Consider the following 15,935-nt stretch of genomic DNA (forward strand, 5'->3'; position numbering starts at 1 on the left):
TTCTCTCTATGCTCTTGATGTGGGGCATTCATCCTTCCGTGCTGTCCTTTGTAATACAAATTAGCGTATAGTTTGAACGTATATCTGTGAGTAGACTCCATATGGAAGGGCTAAAAACTACAACATGGATAACAGGAAGTAATGTATGTGTCCATTGAGATGCGGTCTCTATTACTTAGAGAAGAAACATTAATAATATCAGTGGTCCTGACTTTTTTTCACCAAGTACCACCTCAGAAAAAAAAAATCCTCTCCAAGTACGCTATAATGATCAACATTAAAATACAGTTGCGTAGTAGGCCTAAGTATTCATTCCAAACAAGGGGAGGGATTTTGTGTACTGTGCAAACACGACGAGTTGAGTTTATACCAAAAAGTTCTATTTTGGTTTCATCTGACCAAATGACATTCTACAAATCCTCTAATGTATCATCCATGTATCCATTTTGGTATAAACTCAACTCGTCGTGTTTGGAGGAAGAAGAATACTGAGTTGCATCCCAAGAACACCATACCTACTGTGAAGCATGGGGATGGAAACATCATGCTCTGGGGCTGTTTTTCTGCTAAGGGGACAGGCCGATTGATCCGTGTTAAGGAAAGAATAAATGGGGCCATGTATCGTGAAATTTTGAGCCAAAACCTCCTTCCATCAGTGAGAGCTTTGAATGGTTGACCAAATACTTATTTTCCACCATAATTTACAAATAAATTATTTAAAATTCCTACAGTGTGAATTCCTGTATTTTTTTTCACATTCTGTCTCTCGCAGTTGAAGTGTACCTATGATGAAAATTACAGACCTCTGTCATCATTTTAAGTGGGAGAACAATCGGTGGCTGACTAAATACTTTTTTGCCCTCACTGTATCTCATTGCTGATTGACCTGGTTTTTGGTAATCACAATACGTCCACCCTATAGCACAGGTATTGTTTGAAGTCCATTTTTACACAGCAGCGTACCGAACATATAACTAGGCCATCATGTAACATGTCCCTAAATTAGACGAACTTGTAGGGCTCTTTTTTTAAAACCGTACAAGCGGCGTACGCCACTTTTAGCCGCATTTAACTCCGGGATGGGGACTCAGGGGCTAATTAGCTTGAAAAACAATAGCTCCCTGATCACCATTCCATTGTGCTCAGCACCATTGTGTGCCGGATCTGATTACAAACTTGCGATAAACAAGGAGCTAAATTAGATGCGCAGTTGTTGCCATTGTCCCCGATTTCTGATACCTAACCCCCGCCTCACGTCCTTTGTAAGCGGTATGTACGAGCCAGAGCGGACAGACAATCCCGAAAGAGTCCCTCCGGTCCCAGATGGGGTATAAGTGTATGGCCACTGACAGTTGCCACAGCTCTCTGCGGTCACCTTCCACTGGCAAGGCCGACGTGTAATTAAGCCCATGAGTGCAGTCCAAGCAGCAGGCAGCTTAGGATGGAATATTAATGTAGCTTTGATGGATGGAGTCAAAAGTGATTTCTTGCAGCAGAGCGTGGGTTGAGGGGCCAGCTGGTCTCAGAGCTGGATGGTGGGCAGATGCTTACAGGCCATCTTAGCCTCTGCTGATGGAGCACAATTGATTAATGTCCCTCAATTAAGGAAACATTAAAAGCCACGTTTTCTAAACGCTCGGCCGGCATTTTGTGTATTCCTCTGGGGGGCGACGGAGAACAGGGCGGCTCAGTTTGCAGCGATGTCCGCGGTTGGCAAACCTCCACCGCATTAACTTGGCACGCCGGGCGTTTGTCGTTACCGGTGCAGCTTTGGGAGGCATCGACGTTTTGATGTGAAGACCCCCGCCTCGCCCGTGTCAACTACACCGATTTCTTTTGATGTGGATCCGTGAATCTTTGATCTCGTTTGATCCCAGATAGTCAGCTGTTTGTTTCCTCATGTGATCGTGTCTTACATCGTCTCATGCAGCATACCATGCAGTGTCGACATGATTCTAGCAACCCGTAATACTATATTGAAAATAGTCTCCTTATCCTTATAATGAGCGGACGACAATTTTAAACGACCATACAGGTATAAAAAAGGCTTAGCCAGTTAAGATAGTAGTCAGAACAATAATTCTTTAGAACTTGTTTATGAGCACCGAACGGGAGGAAAATAACATATCTCCCTTACTTACCAAGTTACGCTTGCTTATAAAAGTTGACCAATGGAAACACCTCCTTCTTAGGTAGTAACCTCTTATAGACCCTATACTAGTGTTGTCCCGATACCAATATATTGGTACCGGTCCAAAAATTATTTCAATACTTTTCGTTACTTTTCTAAATAAAGGGGGACCACAAAAACTTGCATTATTGGCTTTATATTAGCAAAATATGTTACAGTACATTAAACAAATGTTTTTTATTACAAGTTTTTCCTTAAATAAAATAGTGAAAATTAATTGATTGATTGAAACTTTTATTAGTATATTGCACAGCACAGTACATATTCCGTACAATTGACCACTAAATGGTAACACCCGAATAAGTTTTTCAACTTGTTTATGTCAGGGTCCACATTAATCAATTCATGGTAAATTCAATCCATACTAGACAACTTGTCTTTTATTAGTAAGTAAACAAACAAAAGCTTCTAAATTAGCTGCTGACATATGCAGTAACATATTGTGTCATTTTCCATTCTATTATTTTGTCAAAATCATTAAGGACAAGTGGTAGACAATGAATTATTAATCTACTTGTTCATTTACTGTTAATTTCTGCTTACTTTCTCGTTTAACATGTTCTATTTACACTTCTGTTAAAATGTAATAATCACTTATTCTTCTGTTTGATACTTTACATTAGTTTTGGATGATACCAAAAATGTATGTATCAATCCGATACAGGATCATACATTGGTTATATTCAAAGTTCTCATGTGTCCAGGGACATATTTCCTGAGTTTATAAACATAACATGAATTAAAAAGTCAAGGCGTTGAGGGGTTCCGGTTTGGCGACCGCAGGATTAGGTCTATGCTTTTTGCAGATAATGTGGTCCTGATGGCTTCATCCGACCGAGATCTTCAGCTCTCACTGGATCGGTTCGCAGCCGAGTGTGAAGCGACAGGAATGAGAATAAGCACCTCCAAGGCCGAGTCCATGGTTCTCGCCCGGAAAAGGGCGGAATGCCATCTCCGGGTTGGGGAGGAGACCCTGCCCCAAGTGGAGGAGTTCAAGTACCTAGGAGTCTTGTTCACGAGTGAGATAAGAGTGGATCGTGGGATCGACAGGCGGATCGGTGCCGCGTCTTCAGTAATGCGGACGCTGTATCGATCCGTTGTGGTGAAGAAGGAGCTGAGCCGGAAGGCCAAGCTCTCAATTTACCGGTCGATCTACGTTCCCATCCTCACCTATGGTCATGAGCTCTGGGTCATGACCGAAAGGATAAGATCACGGGTACAAGCGGCCGAAATTAGTTTCCTCCGCCGAGTGGCGGGGCTCTCCCTTAGAGATAGGGTGAAAAGCGTTGCCATCCGGGAGGAACTCAAAGTAAAGCCGCTGCTCCTTCACATCGAGAGGAGCCAGATGAGGTGGTTCGGGCATCTGATCGGGATGCCACCCGAACGCCTCCCTAGGAATGTGTTTAGGGCACGTCCAACCGGTAGGAGGCCACGGGGAAGACCCAGGACACATTGGGTAGACTATGTCTCCCGGCTGGCCTGGGAACGCCTCGGGATCCCCCGGGAAGAGCTAGACGAAGTGGCTGGGGAGAGGTAAGTCTGGGTTTCCCTGCTTAGGCTGTTGCCCCCGTGACCCGACCTCGGATAAGCGGAAGAAGATGGATGGATGGATGGAATTTTTAAAAAAAATAACGAAAGAAGAAGTTGTGATGCCAAAAAATATCAACGTAATCATAGTACTATCGACTAGATACGCTATTGTACTTGGTATCATTACAGTGGATGTTAGGTGTGGATCCACCAATGGCGTTTGTTTACATTCAGGTACGGGACCGGTACTTTTCAGAGGCGGTATAGCACCGAATATGATTATTAGTATCGGAGTACTATACGGATACCGGTATACTGTGCAACCCTAATAAGGACAAAAATATATTTAAATGTAACTTTTGTCTGATTATAATTCCCTCAATTATCAAGACAGAAAATAAATGAAATCACACAGTCAATCAATTTAAAAAATTTCAGAACTACTTAACAACAAAACACTTAACAATAACCTTTTTAAATTTAGGTGCAAAACTATTGACTGTGTATGAAATGCAAAATTACAGATGTGATCAAATAGTGTAGAATGTAGATAGAACATGTGAATGTGAAAATGTGAAGAACATCTTTTTTTTTTGCAGGTTTACTGCCTTGAAGAGACATGGTCTGTGTAACATTTAATTGTTATCTGTTGTTGTTATTCATGTATGGAAATGCAGTAAATATTATTGGACCAAAACATCATTTTAAACGAGCACATTTGTTTTATTTTGTGATTTAATATTGTTTCCGTACATCCGAGTAGGAAACATCAATGGTTGAAAAAAAAAGATGTGTGGCCGAGGACTACGGTCCGATTAGAAAAAAACAAAAAAAACGCCATACTGCCGAGGTAAATTTTTCTGTTTTAATAACAATATCTTCGCTCTTTGCAGCATTAATGTTTATTTTCTCTTCTCACTCCGTGCAGGGAATCAACAGCAAGACAGCAAGATGGCGCAACCAAACATGATAATTGATACGCCTTCCTCTTTTGCGCGGTTACCAGACGGCAAGTGCATTTTGTTAATGCAACCAACATTGCTTCATTCTTTCCATTCTTCCAACACCCCCCCCCAAAAAAAAATACATGCATACATACAGACATATATATATATATATATATATATATACATTATTTATTTTTTATCAAACACATTCCTTATGTGAGAAAAAAAACACTTATTTTCCTATTCCGTGCATTCTATAGAGCAGGGGTCGAAAACCGTTTTGGCTGACAGAGCCAAAAAGCCAAATATTTTAAAATATATTTCCATAAGAGCCATATAATATTTTTTTTTAACACTGAACACAACTAATTTCTAGAGTATAATAGGTCTCTTATTCGTTGTATTAACATTGTTATTCTGAAGCTAACTGTGGAGGCGGCGTGGCCTGCGGGCCTGCAGCGAACTGGGGTGTGCCAGGACCGGCCTCGAAATCAGCGACAGGTGCGTCGATGGCCCACCTGGGCCTTGTTATCTAATCACCTGCCGCTCTGTTATAAGCAGCAGCCAGGAGGAGAGACGGGGTTGGGGCTGGAGCCAAAGCACGAGCGAGAACGAAAGAGAAAAATACAATTGTTGAAAAGCAACTGAGAGACTTATTGAAAATAAAAAAAATATTGTAACCCTGAAACAGGCTCTCATGTCGGTGCTTGGTGGTCTGAAGAACCCCGAGAAGGGCAAACCCCACACTAACCAATAATAAATAAATAACTTCTTACCATTAACGCAACTTCTTGAACAGGTGCAGTAGAAAACGGGTGGATGGATTAAAAATGCATGAGAATGTTTTATATGTTGAACATTATTTTTAACACTGTCATCACAAGTGGAATTATTCATTACTTATCGTGTTAAGCAATGTCAGCTCAGATTTATCCGAGAGCCAGATGCAGTCATCAGAAGAGCCACATCTGGCTCTAGAGCCATAGGTTCCCTACCCCTGCTATAGAGTAACAAAACTGCTTCGATGAGGTGGCCTACAATGCAGATTCACAGGATTCATCTAATCCAGGGGTCTCAGACACGCAGCCCTGCGGGCCTGCGAGACGTTGTTTTGCTGCCCCCACCTTGATATGAAAGTTTAATGTTAGTGAGGCCCACGAGTTCTATATGAATGACGCTTGACAGCGTTGGGTTACTTGGGTCCAAAATGGCTCTTTCAACGATCTGGGTTGCCTACCCCTGCATTAGTGGAAAAGCGGAAAATGAGTTTAAGCGACAGAAAGGTTGCCATGAAAACGAGGCTTTTCTTACGTGTCTGGCTGTAGTAACACTGCGACACCTGTCCGTCAGTAATAACAGTACCCGATAACCTGGACCAATTCAAACAGTTATTTGTTTTTTTTATTGTTTAACTTGCATTGCCTCACCTGATGAACACCACATTAGGGCTGCGAATCTTTGGGTGTCCCACGATTCGATTCAATATCGATCTTGGGGTCGCGATTCGATTATATATCGATTTTTTCGATTCAACGCGATTCTCGATTCAAAAACGATATTTTTCCGATTCAAAACGATTTTGTATTCATTCAATACATAGGATTTCAGCAGGATCTACCCCAGTCTGATAACATGCTAGCAGAGTAGTAGATTTTTTTTAAAAGCTTTTATAATTGTAAAGGACAATGTTTTATCAACTGATTGCAATAATGTAAATTTGTTTTAACTATTAAACGAACCAAAAATATTACTTATTTTATCTTTGTGAAAACATTGGACACAGTGTGTTGTCAAGCTTATGAGATGCGATGCAAGTGTAAGCCACTGTGACACTATTGTTCTTTTTTAAATTTTTTATAAATGTCTAATGATAATGTCAATGAGGGATTTTTAATCACTGCTATGCTGAAGTTATAACTAATATTGATACTGTTGTTGATAATATTCATTTTTGTTTCACTACTTCTGGTTTGTTCTGTGTGGTGTTTGTGTCTCCTGTTTATTGCTGGGTCAGATTTGGTTTTGGAATCGGATTGCAATGTTATGGTATTGCTGTGTATTTTTTTGTTGGATTGATAAAATAAAATAAAATAAAATAAAATTAAAAATAAAATAAAAATATTGATTTAAAAAAAAAAAAAAAAGAGAATCGATTCTGAATCGCCGAACGTGAGAATCGCGATTCGTATTCGAATCGATTTTTTCCCACACCCCTACTACATGTATTTCTATATGATGCCTGATAACACTCCAGGAGCAGTCACCTTTTTGCGCTCGCTATCCCTGTACTTTCCTGGCTGTTATCCGCCGACCTCCGTGTTGCTGTAGTGAGGAAAAGCGGAACGACACACATTGCGGAAATAACAATATTCTCAGCGCGTCGGCTAAATACAAATATATTGCACAACCCCAAGCATGTCTTTTCAAAGCTTGCAGTGAAGAGAAAGGTTAGTTATGTGCAAAGACAATTCCAGGAAAAGTGGGAGATGCAATATTTCTTTGTTGAGCACACCCCGACATGTCTTATTTGCACGGAGAAAACTGCGGTGCACAAGGGATACAATTTGAAACGTCATTATACAACTAGACATGCTGAGGAAATAAGAAACATATTTTTTTAAGAAAGATTTTCTCCCGGCCCGGCCTCACCCAGACTCCGCATCGAGTGGCCCCCAGGTAAAGGGAGTTTGAGACCCCTCATCTAATCTGTCTGTGTAGTGTTTTTTTCATAGTGAGTAAGTAAACACTGATGAGTCGTGCTGCTTTGTCTGACATCATGTCCCTTTTTACAGTCAGTACATTCCCAGGCAGTAAATTATTTTGACTCATCAAGTAATTAGGTTTCTTGTATTTTCACACCTACATGTGAAGTTCCACTTTCCATGCCACTGTTGGCTATATACCGTTTGCCTCTTGTGCATTAGAGCAGTGGTTCTCAACCTTTTTTCAGTGATGTACCCCCTGTGAAAATGTTTTTGATTCAAGTACCCCCTAATCAGAGCAAAGCATTTTTGGTTGAAAAAAAGAGATAAAGTAAAATACAGCACTATGTCATCAGTTTCTGATTTATTACATTGTATAACAGTGCAAAATATTGCTCATTTGTAGTGGTCTTTCTTGAACTCCATCCGTCCATTTTCTACCGCTTATTCCCTTTTGGGCTCGCGGGGGGGCGCTGGCGCCTATCTCAACTACAATGGGGCGGAAGGCGGGGTACACCCTGGACAAGTCGCCACCTCATCGCAGGGCCAACACAGATAGAGAGACAACATTCACACTCACTTTGTTGAACTATTTGGAAAAAAAGATATAAAAACAACAAAAAAAATTGTTGAAAAATAAACAAGTGATTCAATTATGAATAAAGATTTCTACACATAGAAGTAATCATCAACTTAAAGTGCCCTCTTTGGGGATTTTAAGAGATATCCATCTGGATTCATGAACTTAATTCTAAACATTTCTTCACAAAAAAAGAAATCTTTAATATCAATATTTATGGAACATCCATCCATCCATCCATTTTCTACCGCTTATTCCATTCTGGGGTCACAGGGGGCGCTGGCGCCAATCTCAGCTACAATCAGTTGGAAGGCGGGGTACACCCTGGACAAGTCGCCACCTCATCGCAGGGCCAACACAGATAGACAGACAACATTCACACTCACTTTGTTGAACTATTTGGAAAAAAAGATATAAAAAAATCTAGCTGTCAACACTGAATATTGCATTGTTGCATTTCTTTTCACAGTTTATGAACTTACATTCATATTTTGTTGAAGTATTATTCAGCAAAGATATTTATAAAGGATTTTTGAATTGTTGTTTTTTTTAAAAATCTCACGTACCTCTTGGCATACCTTCAAGTACCCCCAGGGGCACGCGTACCCCCATTTGAGAACCACTGGATTAGAGGACGATTGTGGTCATTTTAGCTTGTTTAGTTAGCTACTGTATTTGGGAATGTAAATACAGAATGGTTGGGGAACTTGGGGTTATACATTACTGTTGTCTACGGACTAATGAAACATACACATTTTTTTTTTACCGTGAATTCATTCCATTGTGCATATAAAAAAAATGTAAAAATGTATTAAAATGTTTCTGTCGGCCTGTTGCCCACATATCATTCTGCAGAACTTATGTCCAAAAACGCGTTGATTACACCGCGCTTTTTATATTATTGTATTGGCCCTAGTGTGTGAATGTGAGTGTGAATGTCGTCTGTCTATCTGTGTTGGCCCTGCGATGAGGAGGCGACTTGTCCAGGGTGTACGCCGCCTTCCGCCCGGTTGTAGCTGAGATAGGCACCAGCGCCCCCCGCCACCCCAAAAGGAATAAGCGGTAGAAAATGGAGAGATGGATGTATTTTTCGTATTGATGAAGAGTACAAAGCAAGGCAAAGTAAGTTCCATGTACTTGCACTTGGATGAATAATGTGAGAAACACAATTGATTTCAAGACAGAACTCATAGCAGAGAACAAAGGTGGCATCAGTGTGGCTCTCCCATCGTCGAACAAGAGTCTTGAGAAATAATCAATTGGGTTTCTATTGTTTCCATTGGCAAAAATGGTTTAGTTTTTTTTACAATTGTTTTCAATTAAACTTTTGGAAGGTTTTAGTTTAGCTCGGTTGGTAGAGCGGCTGTGCCAGCAACTTGAGGGTTGCAGGTTCGATTCCCGCTTCCGCCAACCTAGTCACTGCCGTTGTGTCCTTGGGCAAGATACTTTACCCACCTGCTCCCAGTGCCACCCACACTGGTTTAAATGTAACTTAGATATTGGGTTTCACTATGTAAAGCGCTTTGAGTCACTAGAGAAAATGCACTATATAAATATCATTCACTTCACTTCACCGTTTTAAGTTAAAAAAAATAAAAAAATAAAAAAAAGAGTACAAATATTATAATGGAACCTTGAATAACAAGTGATGTGACAAACTTCCTGTCGGCTGACCATCTTTACATAATGCTTATTTTGTTAACAGCCCTTGTTAAGATTTTAAAATAAAGACGACAAAGAAAAACGAACCAAACATGCAAAACTGAGGGTGTCGCATGCATCATGCATGGAGGCTGTTCGAATAAAGTTTTGCTCATCTTTTAAGACATTTTTTCTTTTCAAACATTTTGGTCAACTTATGAATTTTGGGCAACTCCACTGAATCGATGCCAATTGCGTCCTGCAGGAAATACAATCAATACATGCATGGGGGAAAAAAAATCCGCAAAATATTTTTTTAACAAATAGTTTACAATTTTGAAAATTTAAAAAAGGTATTTCATGCCTTATGTCCATGCTTGCAAAAATGTAATTTACTAGAAAATGTATGTTGAATTTCTTTTCCCTTTTTTGAATGTATTACTTATTTTCTACTCATTTTGTGTTAGTCCTTATTATATGCAGTGCCAAATGGGACACAACTAAATAAAAACATAATAATTAATTACATGTGTTAAATTAACTGGGTTGTACTTGTATATCGCTTTTCTACCTTCCAGGTACTCAAAGCGCTTTGACACTACTTCCACATTTACCCATTCACACACACATTCACACACTGATGGAGGGAGCTGCCATGCAAGGCGCTAACCAGCACCCATCAGGACACAATGGACGGGATGAGGTTGGTACTAGGTGGGGATTGAACCAGGGACCCTCGGGTTGCGCACGGCCACTTTACCACTGTGCCACACCGTGTTATAAATTTACAATATATACATGGATTACACCTCTTCAATGACACATTTGACACACACACATATATATATATAGTTGATGATATAAATCATTTTATGATTTGATTAAGTAAGTTATGAATTAATGATTTAATTAATTAAGTACATATTTATGCAATTATTTAAAGATGTTTTTTTGTTTTTTTACTAGACTTTTTACAAGCTTTTGTCAGCGCTTTATTATTTATGTTATATTATCTGTCAAATTCAGGCATCAAAGTCAGTATTTATATCCAATTATAACTAATTAATGACAAATATAAGTCATTATTTGAATATAGATTTAGTTTGCCCCTCAATACAACTGTTTCAAATACATTTTACTCAGGAAAAAAAATAAAAAAATTATCGTAGGTACATTTTACACTCTGAACATTTTCTTGGGATTTCACTCAGTCCTGTTACCCTAACAAATAAAATATGTAGAATGTTCCAAAGGTCACATGATACTCAGGAGGTTGCATCATTCAGAAACAAGTATGTCCATCTATTGATGTCTGTATATTTTACAATATTTTTATGTTCATTAGCATTTTTGTGATTATATGCTTAAACTCACTCCTGTTACTTTCAGTCTGGTTACCCAAATGAATCGGCATAGGAACCTTGAACAAAACTGAAATGCAGTTGCCTGAGATGGCCCAATAAACATTTCGGGTAGTTCAACATGTGCATTACCAGATTTAAAGTTGAAAAAAAGACTAAAAAGGAAAGAGTTACAACATGCAATTTGTACTTACTGTTTCAGAAGCTGCAGTTTATTCATGCGGAAATCATTTCTTGATTTCAGGCATGTCAGGCCCTGGCTTGACTCTGCCTGGAATTTTACGGCGCCTAGAACATTAAAAACACCACAACAAGTTAGCCATTAGTCACTTTCTGTTCTTTTCACCTGCATCAATGTGGTGCATTGTGAAGAGCTGGCACGTAACAGTTGGAGAGTTTCAAAACAAAACTAGGTGGATCACACGCTTTGAAACAAGCACATTTTAGAGATGGTGCAGAAAAGAACTTGTCATGATGCTGTTGCTTTTATAGGTTATTCTCCTGCATGAAAACGCCAGCCTACCGATTCCCGTCCTGCAGCACCCCCAGTGGTCAGAATGTGTTTTGTTACTCAGCACAAAGCCTATTTAGTCAATCAATCAATCAATCAATGTTTACTTATATAGCCCTAAATCACTAGTGTCTCAAAGGGCTGCACAAACATCCTCGGTAGGCCCACATAAGGGCAAGGAAAACTCACACCCAGTGCGACACCGGTGACGATAATGACCCAGTGGGACGTCGGTGACAATGATGACTATGAGAACATGATACTGTGATACTGATGATACTGATGACTATGAGAACATATGAGAACATGATACTGTGAAAGATCAATCCATAATGGATCCAACACAGTCGCGAGAGTCCAGTCCAAAGCGGATCCAACACAGCAGCGAGAGTCCCGTTCACAGCGGAGCCAGCAGGAAACCATCCCAAGCGGAGGCTGATCAGCAGCGCAGAGATGTCCCCAGCCGATACACAGGCGAGCAGTACATGGCCACCGGATCGGACCGGACTCCCTCCACAAAGGAGAGTGGGACATAGAAGAAAAAGAAAATTTAGCGACTTTGTGTTGTCCCGATATCAATATTTTGGTACCGTTACCAAAATTACTTTGATACTTTTTGGTGCTTTTGGATACTTTTCTAAATAAAGGGGACCACAAAAAAATGGCATTATTGGCTTTATTTGAACACAAATCTTAGGGTACATTAAACATATGTTTCTTATTGCAAGCTTGTCCTTAAATAAAATAGTAAACATACTAGACAACTTGTCTTTTAGTATTAAGTAAGCAAACAAAAGCTCCTAATTTAGGTGCTGATATATCCAGTAACATGTTGTCATTTCCCATTCTATTATTTTGTCCAAATTATTAAGGACGAGTGGTAGAAAATTAATTATCAATCTACTTGTTCATTTACTGTTTAATTTCTCTTATAACATGTTCTGTCTGCACTTCTGTTAAAATGTAATAATCACTAATTCTTCTTCTTCTGTCGCTTGGATGCTTTACATTAGTTTTGGATGATACCACATATGTGGGTATCAATCCGATACCAAGTAGTTACAGGATCATACATTGGTCATATTCAAAGTCCTCATGTGTCCAGGGACATATTTATTGTGTTTATAAACATAATATAAATTAAAAAAACAAAACGAAAGAAGATGTGATGCCAAAAAACACCGACGTAATAATTGTAGTATCGACTAGATACGCACCTGTACTTTTGGTATCATTACAGTTGATGTTAGGTATAGATCCACCAGTGTCGTTTGTTTACATTTTGACACCGGTGAGCTACGGTGTGTAGTGAAGCATGTTTAGCTATTCCTCATTTTGCAGGGATGATACTTGTAAGAAACTCATTTTATTTGTCGCCATGGAGACCAGCTGAACTTTAGCCGCTAGCTAGCCAGCCATGTCTTACAGCATCTCTTTCTGAAGGTGTTTCAGTGTTTTACTTCACTTTTATCGTTAGTTTTTAGGCCAAAATGCATCCGTTCTCCCTTTTCCGTCTACACACTGTGTCTGCTTGTAAGTACTCTGTGATTGTGCGCTGCCGAACATGCTCGTCTGCTCGTAAACCAGCAACGACACAATGTCCTCATGTGTCCAGGGACATTTTTCCTGAGTTTATAAACATAATATGATTTTTTTTTAAATGAAAGAAGATGTAATGCCAAAAAATATTAACGTAATCATCGTAAAATCGACTAGATACGCTATTGTAGTTGGTATCATTACAGTTAGGTGTAGCTCCACCAATGGCGTTTGTTTACATTCAGGTACAGGGGTGGTGTGGGACCAGTACTTTTCAGAGGCGGTGTAGTACCGAATATGATTCATTAGTATCGCGGTACTATACCAATACCGGTATACCGTACAACCCTAGAAAACCACATGTCTCCAAAAAGACAACACTTCAGGGACATAAGTCCTGTACACCATAATAAACCCGATCACATCCCTGAGGCTTTTGCTGCGTACACGCCTTGAGACGAGACGGGGTCAAGGCCGAGGACAACTGCAAGGCGCTTGTTAAGTGTCGGCGGCTCGTGCCGCTGGGACCCTTCACTCCCGCGAGCCATTCTTGGCATTCAGCTCGGGGGCTTAGGGGGGCGGGGGGTGGGTCTCGTCCCATGGTACCCCTGTCGTTCAATTGCCACCACCATATTATGTCTACTCTGCGATTCCTTTACACGCTCGATAGGCTCTTGATTGTGTGGAAACCAAAAATAAACAAGTCAACAAAACGAGGACTTAGAAAAAAAAAAAAAAGGAGTCGACTGAATGGGGGTAGGCGGAGGGGCTTTGGCATCTGTTTAGATCTGTCAGCACCCTGTCCGCTTAACCCCTAGAGAGCCTGTTGTGTCTTTACTGTGATTCTAGAGAATAGCTGCGATGGCGCATTAAATCATATCCTTTTCACTTTGAATTGGCATGAAGTGTGCAAAAGTTTGAATGCCAAATCTTGTACTAAACAATCAGAACATGTTTGTCTCGTGAGCTTCCATTGGATCATTTTGGTGATCACGCTTTGGCGAGTCAGCTGTTTCCCGTACATTCATGTAAGTGGCACCACAAATCAATTTGGGCCGACATATATAATTTACTGACTCACAAACAATTTATGACAGGACTGCTTGTCTTTACAACTCCGTACACTAGGGTTGTACGGTATACCAAAATTAGTATAGTACCGCAATACTAATGAATTATATTCGGGACTATACCGCCTCTGAAAAGTATTGTTTCGCCACCCCCAGCTCCCCCGTCGTTGCTGGTTTACGAGCAGACGAGCATGTTCGGCAGTGCACAATCACGGAGTACTTACAAACAGACACAGTGTGTGCACAGAAAAGGGAAAACAGACGCATTTTGGCTTAAAAACTAGCAATTAAGGTGAAGTTATAACACTGAAACGCCCACCGGAATATATGCTTTAAGACATGGATAGCTAGCTAGAGGCTAACGTCCAGCCTCAGTCGGCAGTGTTTTAGCTACTTCTAAATGACAAATCCTCGCCTCCATGGCGACAAATAAAGTAAGTTCCATACAAGTATCATCCCTGCAGGACGAGGGATAGCTAAACATGCTTCACTACACACCGTAGTTCACCTGCGTCAAAACGTAAACAAACGCCATTGGTGGATCTTCACCTGACATCCACTGTAATGATACCAAGTACAGTAGTGCATCTGTCGATATTACTATGATTACGTACATTTTTTGGGCTTCACAACATCTTATATCATTTTTTTATATTATGTTTATGAACGCAGGAAATATGTCCCTGGACACATGAGAACTTTGAATATGACCAATGTATTATCCTGTAATGACCTGGTATCGGATTGATACCCACATTTGTGGTGTCATCCAAAACTAATGTAAAGTATCAAACAACAGAAAAATAAGTGATTATTACATTTTAACGGAAGTGTAGATAGAACATGTTAAAAGAGAAAGTAAGTAGATATTAACAGTAAATGAACGAGTAGTTTAATTAATTTTCTATCACTTAATAATGTTAACAAAATAATTGAATAGAAATTGACACATTATGTTACTGCATACGTCAGCAGCTAAATTAGGAGCCCTTCTTTGTTTACTTACTAAAACAAACCCCGTTTCCATATGAGTTGGGATATTGTGTTAGATGTAAATATAAACGGAATACAATGATTTGCAAATCATTTTCAACCCATATTCAGTTGAATATGCTACAAAGACAACATATTTGATGTCCAAACTGATAAAAAAAAAACGTTTTTGCAAATAATAATTTACTTTAGAATTTAATGCCAGCAACACGTGACAGAGAAGTTGGGAAAGGTGGCAATAAATACTGATAAAGTTGAGGAATGCTCATCAAACACTCATATGGAACATCCCACAGGTGTGCAGGCTAATTGAGAACAGGTGGGTGCCATGATTGGATATAAAAGCAGCTTCCGTGAAATGCTAAGTAATATACAAACAAGGATGGGGTGAGGGTCACCACTTTGTTAGCAAATTGTCAAACAGTTTTAGAACAACATTTCTCAACAAGTTATTGCAAGGAATTTAGGGATTTTTCTATCTGCGGTCCGTAAAGTCATCAAAAAGTTCAGAGAATCTGGAGAAATCACTGCACGTAAGCGATGATATTACAGTTGATCCCTCAGGCGGTACTGCATCAAAAAACGACATCAGTGTGTAAAGGATATCACCACATGGGCTCAGGAACACTTCATAAAACCACTGTCAGTAACTACAGTTGGTCGCTACATCCGTAAGTGCAATTTAAAACTCTACTATGCAAAGCCAAATCCATTTATCAACAACATCCCAAAAAGGCCGCCAGCTAGGCTGGGCCCGAGCTCACTTAAGATGGACTGATGCAAAGTGAAAAGGTGTTCTCTGGTCTGACGAGTCCACATTTCAAATTATATTTGGAAACAGATGACGTGGTGTCCTCCGGTACAAAGAGG

At 39.9% G+C, this 15,935-nt stretch overlaps 1 long non-coding RNA gene across 1 annotated transcript in view; it reads right to left on the reverse strand.

The window, feature by feature from the left end:
* Positions 1–15,935, reverse strand: part of LOC133537594 (uncharacterized) — a 247,693-nt gene that overhangs the window by 90,568 nt on the left and 141,190 nt on the right. Inside the window, exon 3 of the long non-coding RNA XR_009802736.1 lies at positions 11,147–11,240. This is a non-coding gene — a long non-coding RNA (uncharacterized LOC133537594). The remainder of the gene's footprint in view (positions 1–11,146; positions 11,241–15,935) is intronic.

The sequence above is a fragment of the Nerophis ophidion genome, linkage group LG18 (genome assembly GCF_033978795.1).
Source record: "Nerophis ophidion isolate RoL-2023_Sa linkage group LG18, RoL_Noph_v1.0, whole genome shotgun sequence".
Lineage (NCBI taxonomy): Eukaryota > Metazoa > Chordata > Actinopteri > Syngnathiformes > Syngnathidae > Nerophis > Nerophis ophidion.